This window comes from Colobus angolensis, unplaced genomic scaffold, assembly GCF_000951035.1.
Source record: "Colobus angolensis palliatus isolate OR3802 unplaced genomic scaffold, Cang.pa_1.0 Scaffold501, whole genome shotgun sequence".
In the NCBI taxonomy this organism is placed as follows: Eukaryota; Metazoa; Chordata; class Mammalia; order Primates; family Cercopithecidae; genus Colobus; species Colobus angolensis.
In genome coordinates, this window is record NW_012118500.1 from 42,725 (window position 1) to 60,882 (window position 18,158).

Below are 18,158 nucleotides of genomic sequence, written 5' to 3' on the forward strand. Positions count from 1 at the left end.
TCTGCACAACTCTTTTGTGAAGTTTGGGTTCACCTCATAGAGTTAAATTATTCTTTGGATGGGGTAGTTTGAAATCACTGTTTCTGTGGAATCTAAGAAAGGACATTTGGAAACTCTCTTTAGAATATCCTGAAAAAGAAATACCCTCAGAGAGAAACCAGAAGGAAGCTTTCTGTGAAACTGCTTTGTGCCACGTGATTTCCACTCACACAGTTAAGCTTCTGTTTTCATTGAGCAGTATCATATCTCTGTTTTTGTTTAGTCTGAGAAGGGATATTCAGGAGCACTTTGAGGCTCATGGTGAGAATAGAAACGTCCTCATATAGAAACTGGAGAGAAGCTTTCTGAGGAGCTGCTTTGTGAAGTGTGCATTCCACTACAGAATTCCACTCACAGAATGATGTTGTGCATTCCACTCACCTTTCTTCTCCTAGAGGATTTCAGAATCCTTTTTGGAGTAGAAGCTACCAGGAGACATTTGGGAGTATAGGGTTTGGCTATGGTGAAAAAGGAAATATCCTCAGAAAAAAACTGGAAATAAGATTTCTGTGAAACTGCTTTGTGTTACATATATTTGTTCATCACACATAGTTAAAACTTTTATTATATTACGCGGTTTGAAACTCCATCATGCATGCATCCGAGAAGGCACAGTTGGGAGCACATTCAGGCCTTTGGTGAAAGAGGAGATATCTTCAGATAAAAAGTGGATAGAAGCTTTCTGAGAAAAGACTTTGGGGTGTATGCATTCCAATCAGGTAGTTATACCGCTTTTCTCACAAGGCAGTGTTTGAACATGGTTCCTGTGAAACCGAAAAAGGGATATTTCAGAATGCATTGAGGACTACGGTAAATACTGAAATATACTGAAATAAAATCGAGGAGGAAGTGTTCCAAGAGTCTGCTCTCTGATATGTGCTTTCACTTCACAGACTTAATGCTTACTCTATGTTACCCAGTTTCGAAACTCTGTCTTTGGAGAATCTGTGAAGGGATATTTAGTGATGCCTGGAGGCTTGTGGTGAGCAAGGAAATGCCTTCTGATGAAACTTGCAGAGAAACATTCTGAGCAACTGCTTTTCGATGTGTGTATTCGTCTCACAGAGTTAAACTGTTCTTTGGATTGAACAGCTTGTAATCACTGTTTTTGTGGAATCTGAGGAAGGACATTTTGGAATGATCCTTAGAACATGGAGAAAGAAATATCTTCAGGTAAAATACAGAAGGAAGCGTTTTGTGAAACTGCTTTGTGTCATCTTAAAGGCTCTCACTCAGTTTAGCCACTCTTTTCATTGACCAGCTTTTTAACACTGTGTATGCTCAGCGTGTGACGGGATATTCAGGAGCACTTCAAGGCTTACAGTGAAAAAGGAAATATGTTCAGACAAAAACTGCAGAGAAGCTTTCCGAGGAACTGCCTTGTGACGTGTGCATTCCACTCACAATTTTATACCTCTCTTCTCATACAGCGTCATGGAATCTCTTTTGGAGAAACAGGTACCAAGTGATATTCGGGAGCATGTTGATGACGATGGTGAAAAGGGAAATAGCCTCAGAATATAGCTGGAAAAACCTTTCTGGGAAACTACTCGGTGATATGTGTAATCATTTCACATAGATAATGGTTTATTTACATTACGCAGGTTGGAAACTGTCATGGACGGATCCACAAAGGGACCTTTGGGAGCACTTTGAGGACTATGGTGAAAAACGAAACATCTTCAGAAAAAAACCGGAAAGAAGTTTTCTCTGAATATCCTTTTTGCTATGTTTATTTATCTCACATAGATGAAGCTTTTCTTACAGTACACTGCTTGTAAACTCCCTCGTGGAAGGGTCCACGAAGGGATGTTTGGGATCACATTTTGTCCTATAGTGAAATAGGAAATATAGTCAGATCAAAACGGGAGAGAAGCATTCTGATAAACTCCTTGGTGACATGTGCATTCCACTCAAGGAGTTATAACTTTCTTATCATAAGGCACAATTTGAACACTCTTCCTGTAAAACCAAAAGAGTGATATTCAGAGCACATTGAAGACTATGACAAAATTGAAATGTCCAATAAAAAACAGAAAGAAGCACTCGAAGATACTGCTCTCTGACATGTCCCTTTTTCCACAGGGTTAAAGCTTACTCTACATTTCCCAGTCTAAAAGTCAGTCTTTGACGGTTCTGCAAAGGATTAGAAAGTGGCAACCAGAGGCCTGTGTAGAGCAAGGAAATGTCTTCCATCGAATATTTGAGAGAAGCTTTCTGCGCAACACTTTGGTGAAGTTTGTGCTGATGTCATAGGGTTAAATCATTGTTTGAATTGTGTAGTTTGAAATCACTGTTTCTGTGCAATCTGAGAAAGGACATTTTGAAATGCTGTTTAGAATATCCTGAAAAAGAAATAACCTCAGAGAGAAATCAGAAGGAAGCCTTTTGTAAACCTGCTCTCCATCACGTGAAATCCACTGACACAGTTATGCTTCTCTTTTCATTGAGCAGTATCATAACACTGTTTTTGTTTAGTCTGCGAAGGGATATTCAGGAGCGCTTTGAGGCTTACGGTGAGAAAGGAAACGTCTTCAGATAGAAACTGGAAAGAAGCTTTCGGAAGAGATGCTTTGTGACGTATGCATTCCACTCACAGAATGACGTGTGCATTCCACTCACCTTTCTTCTCCTAGAGGATTCTGGAATCCCTTTTGGAGAAAAAGCTACCAAGAGAAATTCTTTAGTATAGGGGTGGCTATGGTGAAAAAGGAAATATCCTCAGACAAAAAGTGGAAAGAATGCTTCTGTGAAACTGCTTTGTGTTAGATATATTTATTCATGTCACATAGTTAAAACATTTCTTATATTACGCAGTTTGGAAACTCCTTCATGCACGGATCCGCAAAGGGACATTTGGGAGCACATTGAGGCCTATGGTGAAAGAGGAGATGTCTTCAGACAAAAAGTGGATAAAAGCTTTCTGAGAAACGATTTTGTGATGTATGCATTCGACTCAGGGGATTATACATCGTTTCTCAAAAGGCAATGTTTGAACACTGTTCCTGTGAAACCGAAATTTCGCAGCGCATTGAGGACTATGGCGAATACTGAAATATACTGAAATAAAATCGAGGAAGAATCGTTCCAAGAAGTTGCTCTCTGATATGTGCAATCACTTCACAGAGGTAATGCTTACTGTATGTTGCCCAGTTTCAAAACTCTGTCTTTGAAGGATCTGTGAAGGGATATTTAGTGACACCCAGAGGCTTGTGGTGAGCAAGAAAACGCCTTCTGATGAATCCTGCAGAAAAGCTTTCTATGCAACTGCTTTGTGATGAGTATATTCGTCTCATAGAGTTAAATTGTTCCTTGGATTGAACAGCTAGAAATCACTGTTTTTGTGGAATCTGAGGAAGGAAATTTGGGAACGATCCTTAGAACATGGAGAAAGAAATATCCTCAGGTAAAATCCAGACGGAAGCTTTCTGCGAAACTGCTCTGTGTCATCTTAATGTCTCTCACTCAGTTAAGCCCCTCTTCTCATTGAGCAGTTTTTAAACCTGTGTATGCTTAGCGTGTGGTGGGATATTCGGGAGCAGTTTGAGGCTTACTGTGAAAGAGGAAATATGTTCAGATGAAAAGTGGAGAGAAGCTTTCTGAGGAATTGCCTTCTGACGTGTGCATTCCACTCACAGTGTTATACCTCTCTTCTCATACAGCATCGGGCAAACCCTTTTGGAGAAACAGGTACCACGTGATATTCGGGAGCATGTTGATGCTGATGGTGAAAAGGGAAATAGCCTCAGACTAAAACTGGAAAAAAGATTTCTAGGAAACTACTCTATGATATGTGTAATTATATCAGATAGATAATGCTTTCTTTACATTATGCAGCTTGGAAACTGTCATGGACAGATTGACGAACGTACCTTCAGGAGCACTTTAAGAAGTATTGTGAAAAACGAAATATCTTCATATTAGAATGGGAAAAAAGCTTTCTGTGAATCTGATTTTGCTATGTTTATTCATCTCACATAAATGAAGCTTTCTTTACATTACACAGCTTGGAAACTCCCTCGTGGATGAATTCACGAAGGGATATTTGGGATCACATTAGGGCCTATAATGAAAGAGGAAATATAGTCAGATAAAAATGGGAGAGAAGTTTTCTGAGAAACTGCTTTGTGACGTGTGCATTCCACTCAGGGAGTTATAGCTTTCTTCTCATAAGGCACTATTTGAACACTGTTCTTTTAAAACCAAAAGTGTTGTATTCAGAGCACATTGAAGACTATGGCAAAATTGAAATATCCAATAAAAAACAGAAGGAAGCACTGGAAGAAACTGCTCTCTGACATGTCCATTTTTACACAGGGGTAAAGGTTACTCTACATTTCCCAGTTTGAAAGTCGGTCTTTGAGGGTTCTGCGAAGGGATACTAAGTGGCAACTGGAGGCCTGTGTCGAACAAGGAAATGTCTTCCATCGAATATCTGAGAGAAGTTTTCTGCGAAACTCTTTTGTGAAGTTTGCACCCATCTCATAGATTTAAATCATTCTTTGGATTGAGTAGTTTGAAATCAGTGTTTCTGTGGAATCTGAAAAAGGTCATTTGGAAACACTCTTTAGAATATCCTGCAAAAGAAATAACCTCAGAGAGAAACCAGAAGGAAGCTTTCTGTGAAACTGCTCTCTGTCAAGTTAATTTCGCTCACACAGTTAAGATTCTCTTTTCATTGAGCAGTGTCATAACTCTGTTTTTGTTTAGTCTGAGAAGGGATATTCAGGAGCACTTTGAGGCTTATGTTGAGAAAGGAAACATCTTCAGATAGAAACTGGAGAGAAGCTTTCTGAGGAGTTGTTTTCTGACGTGTGCATTCCACTCACAGAATGACGTGTGTATTCCACTCACAGAATGATGTGTGCATTCCACTCACTTTTCTTCTCCTAGAGGATTCTGGAATCCCTTTTGGAGAAAAAGCTACCAAGAGACATTCAGGAGTATATGTATGGCTATGGTGAAAAAGGAAATATCCTGAGACAAAAACTGGAAAAAATATTTCCGTGAAACTCCTTTGTGTTAGATATATTTATTCATCTTGCAGAGTTAAAACTTTTCTTATATTATGCAGTTTGGAAACTCCATCATGCACGGATCCACAAAGGGACATTCAGGAGCACATTCAGTCCTATGGTGAAAGAGGAGATATCTTCAGTTAAAAAGTAGAGAGAAGCTTTCTTATAAAAGTCTTTGTGATGTCTGCATTCCACTCAGGGAGTTATACCTCTTTTCTCACAAGGCAGTGTTTGAACTCTGTTCCTGTGAAGCCGAAAAAGTGATATTTCTGAGCGCATTGTGGACTATGGCGAATAGTGAAATATACTGAAATAAAATCGAGGAAGAAGCGTTCCAAGAATCCGTTCTCTGATAAGCACATTCACTTCACAGAGGTAATGCTTACTCTATGTTGCCCAGTTTCGAAGCTGTGTCTTTGAAGGATCTGTGAAGGGATATTTAGTGACACCCAAAGGCTTGTGGTGATCAAAGAAAAGTCTTACGATGAAACCTTAAGAGAAACTTCCTGAGCAACTGCTCTGCGATGTGTGTATTCGTCTCATAGAGATAAACTTGTCTTTGGATTGAACAGCTTGAAATCACTGTTTTTGTGGAAACTGTGGAAGGACATTTGGGAACGATCCTTAGAACATGGAGAAAGAAATATCCTCATGTAATATGCAGAAGGAAGCTTTCTGTGAAACTGCTCTGTGTCGTCTTAATGTCTCTCACTCATTTAAGCCCCTCTTTTCATTGAGCAGGTTTTTAACACTGTGTATGCTTAGCGTGTGACGGGATATTTGGGAGCATTTTGGGCTTACAGTCAAAAAGGGAATATGTTCAGACCAAAACTGTAGAGAAACTTTCCGAGGAACTGCCTTGTGACGTGTTCAATCCACTCACAATGTTATACCTCTCTTCTCATACAGCGTCGGGGAATGCCTTTTGGAGAAACAGGTACCAAGTGATATTTGGGAGCATGTTGGTGGCGATGGTGAAAAGGGAAATAGCCTCAGACTAAAACTGGAAAGAAGCTTTCTAGGAAACTACTCTGTGATATGTGTAATCATCTCACATAAATAGTGCATTCATTACATTATGAAGCTTGCAAAGTGTCATGGATGTATCCATGAAGGGACCTTCGGGTTCACTTTGAGGACTATGGTGAAAAACAAAATATCTTCAGAAACAAATGGGAAAGAAGCTCTGTCAATCTACTTTTTACTTTATATTATCCAGCTTGGAAATTGTCATAGACGTATCGATGAAGGGATATTCAGGAGCACTTTGAGGACTATGGTGAAAAACGAAATATCTTCAGAAAAAAAGGGAAAGAAGCTTTCTGTGAATCTGCTTTTTGATATGTTTATTCATCTCACATAGATGAAGCTTTCTTTACATTACACAGCTTGGAAACTCCCTCGTGGATGGAATCACAAAGGGATATTTAGGATCACATTCGGGCCTACAGTGAAATAGGAAATTTAGTCAGATCAATACGGGAGAGAACCTTTCTGAGAAACTGCTTGGTGACGTGTGCATTCCACTCAGGGATTTATAACTTTCTTCTCATAAGGCACAATTTGAACACTGTTCCTGTAAAACCAAAAGAGTGATATTTGGAGTACATTGAAGACATGGCAAAATTGAAATGTTCAATAAAAATCAGAAAGAAGCACTCGAAGGAACTGCTCTCTGAGATGTCCATTTTTACACAGGGTTAAAGCTTACTCTACATTTCCCTATTTGAAAGTCACTGTTTGAGGGTTCTGTGAAGAGATAGTAAGTAGCAACTGGAGGCCTGTGTAGAGCAAGGAAATGTTTTCCATCGAATATTTGAGAGAAGCTTTCCACAGAACTCTTTTCTGAAGTTTGTGTTCATCTCATAGAGTTAAATCATTCTTTGGATTGTGTAGTTTGAAATCACTGTTTCGTGGAATCTGAGAAAGGACATTTGGAAATGCTCTTTAGAATATCCTGAAAAAGATATAACCTCAGAGGGAAACCAGAAAGAATATTTCTGTGAAACTGCTCAGTGTTAGGTGAATTCCGCTCACAAAGCTAAGCTTCCCTTTTCATTGAGCAGTATCATAACACTGTTTTTGTTTAGTCTGCGAAGGGATATTCAGGAGCGCTTTGAGGCTTATGGTGAAAAAGGAAACGTCTTCAGATAGAAACTGGAGAGAAGTTTCTGAGGAGCTACTTTGTGACGTGTGCATTCCACTCACAGAATTCCACTCACAGAGAGACGTGTGCATTACATTAACAGAATGACGTGTGCATTCCACTCACCTTTCTTCTCCTGGAGGATTCCGGAATTCCTTTTTGGAGAAGAAGCTACAAAGAGACATTCGGGAGTATAGGGAGGGCTATGGTGAAAAAGAAAATATCCTCAGAAAAAAACTGGAAAGAATATTTCTGTAAAACTGCTTTGTTTTACATATATTTATTCATCTCATGCAGTTAAAACTTGACTGATATTACGCAGTTTGGAGACTCCTTCATTCAGGGATCCACAAAGGGACATTCAGGACCACATTCACGCCTATGGTGAAAGAGGAAATATCTTCAGATAAAAAGTGGAGAGAAGCTTTCTGAGAAACGACTTTGTGATGCATGCATTCCACTCAGGGAATTAAATCACTTCTCTCACAACACAGTGATTGAACACTGTTCCTGTGAAACCAAAAAAGTGATATTTCGGAGCCCTTTGAAACCTATGGGGAATAGTGAAATATACTGAAATAAAATAGAGGAAGAAGCATTCCAAGAATCTGCTGTCTGTTATGTGCATTCACTTCACAGAGTTAATGCTTACTCTATGTTGCCCAGTTTCAAAACTCTGTCTTTGATGGATATGTGCAGGGATACTTAGTGACGTCCAGATCCTTGTGATGAGCAAGGAAACGTATTCCGATGAAACCTGCAGAGAAACTTTATGAGCAACTTCTTTGTGATGTGTTTATTCGTCTCATAGAGTTAAATCGTTCTTTAGATTGAACAGCTTGAAATCACCGTTTTTGTGGAATCTGAGGAAGGACATTTGGGAACGATCCTTAGAACATGGAGAAAGAAATATCTTCAAACAAAATCCAGAAGGAAGTTTTCTGTGAAACTGCTCTGTGTCATCTTAATGGCTCTCAGTCAGTTAAGCCCCTCTTTTCATTGAGCAGTTTTCTAACCCTGTGTATGCTTAGCATCTGACGGGATATTCAGGAGCACTTTGAGGCTTATGGTGAAAAAGGAAATATGTTCAGACTAAAACTGGACAGAAGCTTTCCGAGGAACTGCCTTGTGATGTGTGCATTCCACTCACAGTGTTATACCTCTCTTATCATACAGCATTGGGGAAACCCTTTTGGAGAAACAGGTACCAAGTGATATTCGGGAGCATGTTGATGCCGATTGCAGAAAGGAAAATAGCCTCAGACTAAAACTGGAAAAAGCTTTCTAGGAAACTACTCTGTGATATGTGTAATCATCTCACATAGATAATGCTGTCTTTACATTGCATAGCTTGGAAACTGCCATGGACAGACCCACGAAAGGGACCTTCAGGAGCACTTTAGGACTAGGGGGAAAACATTATATCTTCAGATTAGAACAGGAAAGAAGTTTTCTCTGAATCTGCTTTTTACTATGTTTATTCATCTCACATAGATGAAGTTTTCTTTACATTACACACCTTGGAAACTCCCTCGTGGATTGATACACGAAGGGATATTTGGGATTACATTCAGGCCTATATTGAAATAGGAAATATAGTCAGATCAAAATGGGAGAGAAAATTTCAGAGGAACTGCTTGGTGACGTGTGCATTCCTCTCAGGGAGTTGTAACATTCTTCTCATAAGGCACAGTTTTAACACTTTTCCTTTAAAACCAAAAGAGTGATATTCGAAGCACATTGGAGACTATGGCAAAATTGAAATATCCAATAAAAAACAGAAATAAGCACTCGAAGGAACTGCTCTCTGATATGTCCATTCTTTTCACAGGGTTAAAGCTTACTCTACATTTCCCAGTTTGAAAATCGGTCTTTGTGCATTCTGCGAAGGGATAGTGAGTGGAAACCGGAGGCCTGTGTCAAGCAAGGAAATGTCTTCCATCGAAAATTGGAGAGAAGCTTTCTACGCAAGTCTTTTCTGAAGTTTGTGCTCATCCCATATAGTTAAATCATTCTTTGGATTGAGTAGTTTGAAATCACTGTTCCTGTGAAATCTGAGAAAGGACATTAGGAAACGCTCTTTAGAATATCCTGAAAAAGAAATAACCTCAGAGAGAAACCAGAAGGAAGCTTTCTGTGAAACTGCTCTGTGTCATGTGAATTCCGCTGACACAGTTAAGCTTTTCTTTTCATTGAGCAGTACCATAACTCTGTTTTTGTTTAGTCTGCTAAGGGATATTCAGGAGCACTTTGAGGCTTACGGTGAGAAAGTAAACATCTTCAGATAGAAACTGGTGAGAAGCTTTCTGAGGAGCTTCTTTGTGACGTGTGCATTCCACCTACAGAATTCCACTCACAGATTGACGTGCACATCCCACTCACAGAATGAGGTGTTCATTCCACTCACCTTTCTTCTCCTAGAAGATTCCGTAATCCCTTTTAGAGAAGAAGCTACCTAGAGACATTCGGGAGTATAGGGATGGCTATGGTGAAAAAGGAAATATCCTCCAACAAAAACTGGAAAGTTGATTTCTGTGCAACTGCTTTGTGTTAGATATATTTATTCATCTCACATAGTTAAAATTTTTCTTATATTACGCAGTTTGGAAACTCCATCATGCACGGATCCATGGAGGGACATTCGGGAGCACATTGAGGCCTACGGTGAAAGAGGAGATACCATCAGGTAAAAAGTGGAGAGAAGCTTTCTGAGAAACGACTTTCTGATGTATGCATTCCACTCTGGGAGTTATACCTCTTTTTCACAAGGTAGTGTTTGAACACTGTTCCTGTGAAGCCGAAAAAGTGATATTTCTGAGCGCATTGAGGACTATGGCGAATAGTGACATATACTGAAATAAAATCGAGGAAGAAACGTTCCAAGAATCTCCTCTTTGATATATTCACTCACTTCACAGAGCTAATGCTTATTCTATGTTGCCCTGTTTCGAAACTCTGTCTTTTTAAGATCTGTAAACGATATTTAGTGATGATCGGAGGCTTCTGGTGAGCAAGGAAACGTCTTCCGATGAAAACTGCAGAGAACCATTCTGAGCAACTGCTTTGTGATGTGTATATTCGTCTCATAGAGTTAAACCGTTCCTTGGAGAGAACAGCTTAAACTCACTGTTTTTGTGGAATCTGAGGAAGGACATTTGGGAACAATCCTTTGATCATGGAGAAAGAATTATCCTCAGTAAAATCCAGAAGGAAGCTTTCTGTGAAACTGCTCTGTGTTGTCTTAATGGCTCTCACTCAATTAAGCCCCTCTTTTCATTTTGCAATTTTCTAACCCTGTGTATGCTTAGCATGTGATGGGATATTCGGGAGCACTTTGAGGCTTAAGGTGAAAAAAGAAATATGTTCAGACCAAAACTGTAGAGAAGCTTTCTGGTGAACTGCATTGTGACTTCTTTATTCCACTCACAGTGTTATATCTCACTTCCCTTGCAGCATTGGGGAACCCCTTTTGTAGAAACAGGTAACAAGTGGTATTCGGGAACATCTTCATGTCGATGGTGAAAAGGTAAATAGCCTCAGACTAAAACTGGAAAAAGCTTTCTAGGAAACTACTCTGTGATATGTGTAATCATCTCACATAGATAATGCTTTCTGTACATTACGCAGCTTGGAAACTCTCATGGACGGATCCACGAAGGGACCCTCGGGAGCACTTTGAGAACTATGGTGAAAAACGAAATATCTTCAGATCAGAACGGGAAAGAAACTTTTTGTGAATATGATTTTTGCTATGTTTATTCATCTCATATAGATGAAGCTTTCTTTATATTACAAATCTTGGAAACTGCCTCATGGATGCATCCACAAAGGGATATTTGGGATCACATTCGGACCTATAGTGAAATAGGAAATACAGTCACATCATAACAGGAGAGAAGCTTTCTGAGAAACTGCTTGGTGACATGTGCAATCCACTCAGGGAGTTATAACTCTCTTCTCATAAAGCACATTTGAACGCTGTTCCTGTAAATCCAAAAGTGTGATATTCGGAGCACATTCAAGACTATGGCAAAATTGAAATTTCCAATAAAAAACAGGAAGAAGCACTCAAAGAAGCTGCTCTCTGACATGTCCATTTTTACACAGGGTTAAAGCTTACTCTACATTTCCCGGTTTGAAAGTGGGTCTTTGAAAATTCTGCGAAGGGATAGTAAGTGGCAACTGGAGCCCTTTGTCGAACAAGGAAATGTCTTCCATTGAATATTTGAGAGATGCTTTCTGTGCAACTCTTTTGTGATTTTTGTGTTCATCTCATAGAGTTAAATGATTTTTTGGATATAGTAGTATGATATCACTGTTTCTCTGGAATCTGAGAAAGGACATTTGGAAACGCTCTTTATAATCTCCTCAAAAAGAAAAAACCTCAGAGAGAAACCAGAAGGAAGCTTAATTCAAACTGCACTGTGTCAGGTGAAATCAGCTCAAACAATTAAACTTCAGTTTACATTGAGCAGTATCATAACACTGTTTTTGTTTAGCCTGCGAAGGGATATTCTGGAGCGCTTTGAGGCTTACGGTGAGAAAGGAAACGACTTCAGATAGAAACTGGAGAGAAGCTTTCTGAGGAGCTGTTTTCTGACGTGTGCATTCCACTCACAGAATGACGTGTGCATTCCACTCACAGAATGACGTGTGCATTCCACTCACCTTTCTTCTCCTAGAGGATTCCGGAATCCCTTTTGGATAAAAAGCTACCAAGAGACATTCGGGAGTATAGGATGGCTATGGTGAAAAAGGAAATATCCTCTGACAAAAACTGGAAAGAAGATTTCTGTGAAACTGCTTTGTGGTAGATATATCTATTCACTTCACATAGTTAAAACTTTTCTTATATTATGCAGTTTGGAAACTCCATCATGCACGGATCCATGAAGGGACATTCGGGAGCACATGAGGTCTATGGGGAAAGAGGAGATATCTTCAGATAAAAAGTAAAGAGAAACTTTCTGAGAAACGACTTTGTGATGTGTGCATTCCACTCAGGGAGTTATACCTCTTTTCTCACAAGACAGTGTTTGAACACTGTTCCTGTGAAACCGAAAAAGTGATATTTCAGAGCACATTGAAGACTATGGAGAATAGTGAAATATACTGAAATAAAATCGAGGAAGAAGCGTTCCAAGAATCTGCTCAATGGTATGTGCATTCACTTCAGAGAATTAATGCTTACTGTATGTTGCCCAGTTTCGAAACTCTGTGTTTGAAGGATCTGTGAAGGGATATTTAGTGACGCCCAGAGCCTTGTGGAGAGCAAGGACCCGTCTTCTGATGAAACCTACAGAGAAACGTTCTGAGCAACAGATTTGCGATGTGTGTATTCGTCTCATGGAATTAAACCGTTCTTTGGATTGAGCAGCTTGAAATTACTGTTTTTGTGGAATCTGAGGAAGGACATTTGGGAACAATCCTTAGAATTGGAGAAAGAAATATCCTTAGTGAAAATCCAGAAGGAACCTTTCTGTGAAATTGTTCTATGTTGCCTTAATGGCTCTCACTCAGTTAATCCCCGCTTTTCATTGAGCAGTTTTCTAACCCTGTGTATGCTTAGCATGCAACGGGATATTCGGGAGCAGTTTGAGGCTTACGGTGAAAAAAGAAATATGTTCAGAGCAAAACTGGACAGAAGCTTTCCAAGGAACTGCCTTGTGACATGTGCATTCCAGTCATAGTGTTATACCTCTCTTCACATACTGTGTCGGGGAAACCTTTTTGGAGAAACAGGTACCAAGTGATATTCGGGAGCATGTTGATGTCAACGGTGAAAAGGGAAATATCCTCAGACAGAAACTGGAAGGAAGCGTTCTAGGAAGCTGCTCTCTGATACATGTAATCATCTGACATAGATCAAGCTTTCTTTACATTACACAGCTTGGAAACTGTCATTCACGGATCCAGGAAGGGACCTTCAGGAGCACATTCAGGGCTATGATGAAATAGGAACTATCTTCAGATAAAAACTGGAAAGAAGCTTTCTGTGAATCTGCTTTTTGCTATATTTCTTCATCTCACATAGTTGAAGCTTTCTTAACATTATGCGGCTTGGAAACTCACTCATGGATGGAGCTGCGAAGGGATATTTGGGATCACATTCGGGCCTAGGGTGAAATAGGAAATATAGTCAAATAAAAACTGGAGAGAAGCTTTATGAGAAACTGCTTGGTGATGCGTGCATTCCAGTCAGGGAGGTATAACTTTCTTCTCATGAGGCACAGTTTGAACACTGTTCCTGGAAAACTAAAAGCGTGATATTCAGAGCACATTGAAGACTATGGCAAAAATTGAAATGTCGTCCAATAAAAAACAGAAAGAAGCACTCAAAGAAACTGCTCTCTGACTTGTCCATTCTTTTCACAGAGTTAAAGCTTACTCTATATTTCCAAGTATGAATGGCAGTCTTTGACAGTTCTGTGAAGGGATAGTAAGTGGCAACCAGAGGCGTGTGTCGAGCAAGGAAATGTCTTCCTTCGAAAATTGGACAGCAACTTTCTGCACAACTCTTTTGTGATGTTTGCATTCATCTCATAGAGTTAAATCATTCTTTGGATTGAGCAGTTTGAAATTACTGTTTCTGTGGAATCTGAGAAAGGACATTTGGAAACACTCTTTAGAATATCCTGAAAAAGGAATAACCTCAAAGAGAACCCAGAAGGAAGCTTTCTGTGATACTGCTCTGTGTCACGTGAATTCCACTCATACAGTTAAGCTTCTCTTTTCATTGAGCAGTATCATAACACTGATTATGTTTAGGCTGTGATGGGATTTTCAGCAGCACTTTGAGGCTGATGATGAGAAAGGAAACATCTTCAGATAGAAACTTGAGAGAAGCTCTCTGACGAGCTGCTTTGTGATGTGTGCATTCCACTCACAGAAGTGTACCTTTCTTCTCAAAGAGAGCTGCGGAAGCCCTTTTGGAGAAAAGGCTACCAAGAGACATTCGGGAGTATAGGGACGGCTATGATGAAAAGGGAAATATCCTCAGAGAAATCTGAAAAGAAGATTTCTGTGAAAATGCTTTGTGTTAGATATATTTACTCATCTAGCATAGTTAAAACTTTACTTATATTACGCACTTTGTAAACTCTGACCTTCATGGAACCACGAAGGGACATTCGGGAGCACATTCAGGCCTATGGTGAAAGAGGAGATACCTTCAGATGAAAACTGGATAGAAGCTTTCTGAGAAATGACTTTGTGATGTATGCATTCCACTCAGGTAATTATTCCTACTTTCTCACAGGGCAATGTTTGAACACTGTTCCTGTGAAAACGAAAATGTGATATTACCGAGCACACTGAGGACTATGGCGAATAGTGAAATATACTGAAATATAATCGAGGAAGAAACTTTCCAAGAATCTACTCTGTGATAGGTGCATTCACTTCACAGAGTTAATGCTTACTCTATGTAACCCAGCTTCGAAACTCTGTCTTTGAAGAATCTGTGAAGGGATATTTAGTGATGCCCAAAGGCTTCTAGTGAGCAAGGAAACATATTCCAATGAAAACTGCAGAGAAACATTCTGAGCAACTGCTTTGTGATGTATGTATTCGTCTCATAGAGTTAAACCATTCTTTGTTTAGAGCAGCTTGAAATCACTGTTTTTGTGGAATCTGAGGAAGGACATCTGGGAATGATCCTTAGAATAGAGAGAAAGAATTATCCTCAGGTAAAATCCAGAAAGAAACTTTCTGTGGAACCGCTCTCAGTCATCTTAATTCCTCTCATGCAGTTTTGTCTCAATTTTCATTGAGCAGTTTTCTAACCCTGTGTATGTTTAGCGTGTGATGGGATATTCGGGAGTATATTGAGGTTAACAGTGAGAAAGGAAATATGTTCAGACCGCAACTGGAGAGAAGATGTCCGAGTAACCGCTTTGTGATGTGTGCATTCCACTGACAGTTTTATACCTCTCTATATCACCAAGTGATATTCAGGAGCGTGTTAATGCTGATGGTGAAAAGGGAAATAGCATCAGACAAAAAATGGAAAGAACCTTTCTAGGAAACCATTCTGTGATATGTGTAATCATCTCACATTGATAAAGCTATCTTTACATTAGGCAGCTTGGAAACTGTCATGGACGGACCAGGAAGGAGTCTTCGGGGGTACATTCAGGGCTACGGTGAAAAATGAAATATCTTCAGAAAAAAACTGGAAAGAAGCTTTCTGTTAATCTGCTTTTGCTATGTTTATTCATCTCACATAGCTGAAGCTTACTTTACCTCACGCAGCTTGGAAACTCCCTCATAGATGGATCCACGAAAGTATATTTGGGATCACTTTTGAGCCTATGTTGAAATAGGAAATGTAGTCAGATAAAAACTGCAGAGAAGCTTTCTGAGAAACTGCTTGGTGATGTGAGAATTCCATGAGGGAGATATAACTTTCTTCTCATAAGGCACATTTTGAACGCTGTTCTTGTAAAACCTAAAGAGTGATATTTGGAGCACATTGAAGACTATGGCAAAAAGTGAAATGTCGTCCAATAAAAAACAGAAAGAAACACTCGAAGAAACTGCTCTCTGACATGTCCACTGTTTTCACAGGGTTAAAGCTTCCTCTACATTTCCCAGGTTGCAAGTCAGTCTTTGAGAGTTCTGCGAAGGGATGGTAAGTGGCAACGGGAGGTCTGTGTCGAGCATGGAAATGTCTTCCATCAAAAATCGGAGATAATCTTTCCATCCAATTCTTTTGTGATGTTTGTATTCATCTCATAGAGTTAAATCATTCTTTGGATTAAGCAGTTTGAAATCACTGTTTCTGTGGAATCTGATAAAGGACATTTGGAAACGTTCTTTAGAATATACTGAAAAATAAAAAAACCTCAGAGAGAAACCAGAAGGAAGCTTTCTCTGAAATTCGGTCCTTGAGGGTTCTGCGAAAGGATAGTAAGTGGCAACCGGTGGCCTGCGTTGAGCAAGGAAATGTCTTCCATCGAATATTTGAGAGAAGCCTTCTGCGCAACTCTTTTTTGAAGTTAGCATTCATCTCATGGAGTTAAATCATTCTTTCAATTGAGTAGTTTGAAATCACTGTTTCTGTGGAATCTGAGAAAGGACATTTGGAAACGCTCTTTAGAATATCCTGAAAAAGAAATAACCTCAGAGTGACACCAGAGGGAAGCATTCTGTCAAACTGCCCTGTGTCATGTGAATCCCGCTCTCGCAGTTAAGCTTCTCTTTTCATTGAGCAGTATCATAACACTGTTTTTGATTAGACTGCAAAGGGATATTCCGGAGCACTTTGTGGTTTACAGTGAGAAAGGAAACGTCTTCACATAGAAACAGGAGAGAAGCTTTCAGAGGAACTGCTTTGTGTCATCTGCATTCCACTCACAGAATTCCACTCACAGAATGGAATCTGTTAAATCTTCCTTTGGCTTGAGCAGTTAAATCTTCCTTTGGCTTGAGCAGTTTGAAATCACTGTTTCTGCGGAATCTGAGAAAGGACATTTGGAAACGCTCTTTAGCATATTCTGAAAAAGAAATAACCTCAGAGAGAAACCAGAAGGAAGCTTTCTGTGAAACTGTTCTCTGTCATGAGAATTCGGCTCACACATTTAAGTTTCTCTTTTCATTGAGCAGTTTCATAACACTCTTTTTGTTTCATCTGCGAAGGGATAATCAAGAGCGCTTTGAAGCTTATGGTGAGAAAGGAAACATCTTCACTAGAAACTGGAAAGAAGCTTTCTGAGGAACTGCTTTGTGACATGTGCATTCCATTCACAGAATTCCACTCACAGAATGACGTGTGCATTCCACTCACAGAGTCACGTGTGCATTCCACTCACTTTTCTTCTCCTAGAGGATTCCAGAATACCTTTCAGAGAAAAAGCTACCAAGAGACATTCGGTATTATGGGGATGACCATGGTGAGAAAGGAAATATCCTCAGACAACAACTGGAAATAAGATTTCTGTGAACTGCTTTGTGTTAGATATATTTATTCATCTCGCATAGTTAAAACTTTTTTTATAATACGAAGTTTGGAAACTCCGTCATGCATGGATACACGAAGAGATATTCAGGAGCACATTCCAGCCTATGATGAAAGAGGAGATATCTTCAGATAAAAAGTAGAGAGAAGCTTTCTGAGAAACGACTCTGGGATGTATGCACTCCACTCAGGGAATTATACCTCTTTTCTCACAAGGCAGTGTTTGAACACTGTTCCTGTGAAACTGAAAAAGTTGTATTTCAGAGCACATTGAGGACTATGGCGCATAGTGAAATATACTGAAATAAAATCGAGGAAGAAGTGTTCCAAGAATCTGCTTTCTGATATGTGCATTCAATTCACAGAGTTAATGCTTACTCTATGTTGCCCAGTTTCGAAACTCTGTCTTTGAGGTATCTGTGAAGGGATATTTAGTGACGCCCAGAGGTTTGTGGTGAGCAAGGAAACGTCTTCCGATGAAACCTCCAGAGAAACTTTCAGACCAACTGCATTGCTATGTGTGTATTCGTCTCATGGAGATAAACTATTCTTTGGATTGCACAGCTTGAAATCACTGTTTTTGTGGATTCTTAGGGAGGATATTTGGGAGTGATCCTTAGAACATGGAGAAAGAAATATCCTCATATAAAATCCAGAAAGAAGCTTTCTGTGAAACTGCTCTCTGTCACCTTAATAGCTCTCAGTTAAGCCCCTCTTTCCATTGAGCAGTTTTCGAACCCTGTATATGCTTAGTGTGTGACAGGATATTCGGGAGCACTTTGAGGCTTACAGTGAAAAAGGAAATATGTTCAGACCAAAACTGAAGAGAAGGTTTCCTAGGAACTGCTTTGACTCATGTGCATTTCTGTCAGAATGTTATACCCCTCTTCTCTTTTTTTTTTTTTTAGGAGAAAAACTGCAAGTTTATTTTTGGTAACCTAAGGTGTGGGGAAGAGGTCTGTCGGCCTCCGGCAAAGAAGGCCGGCAGAGTCCCCCG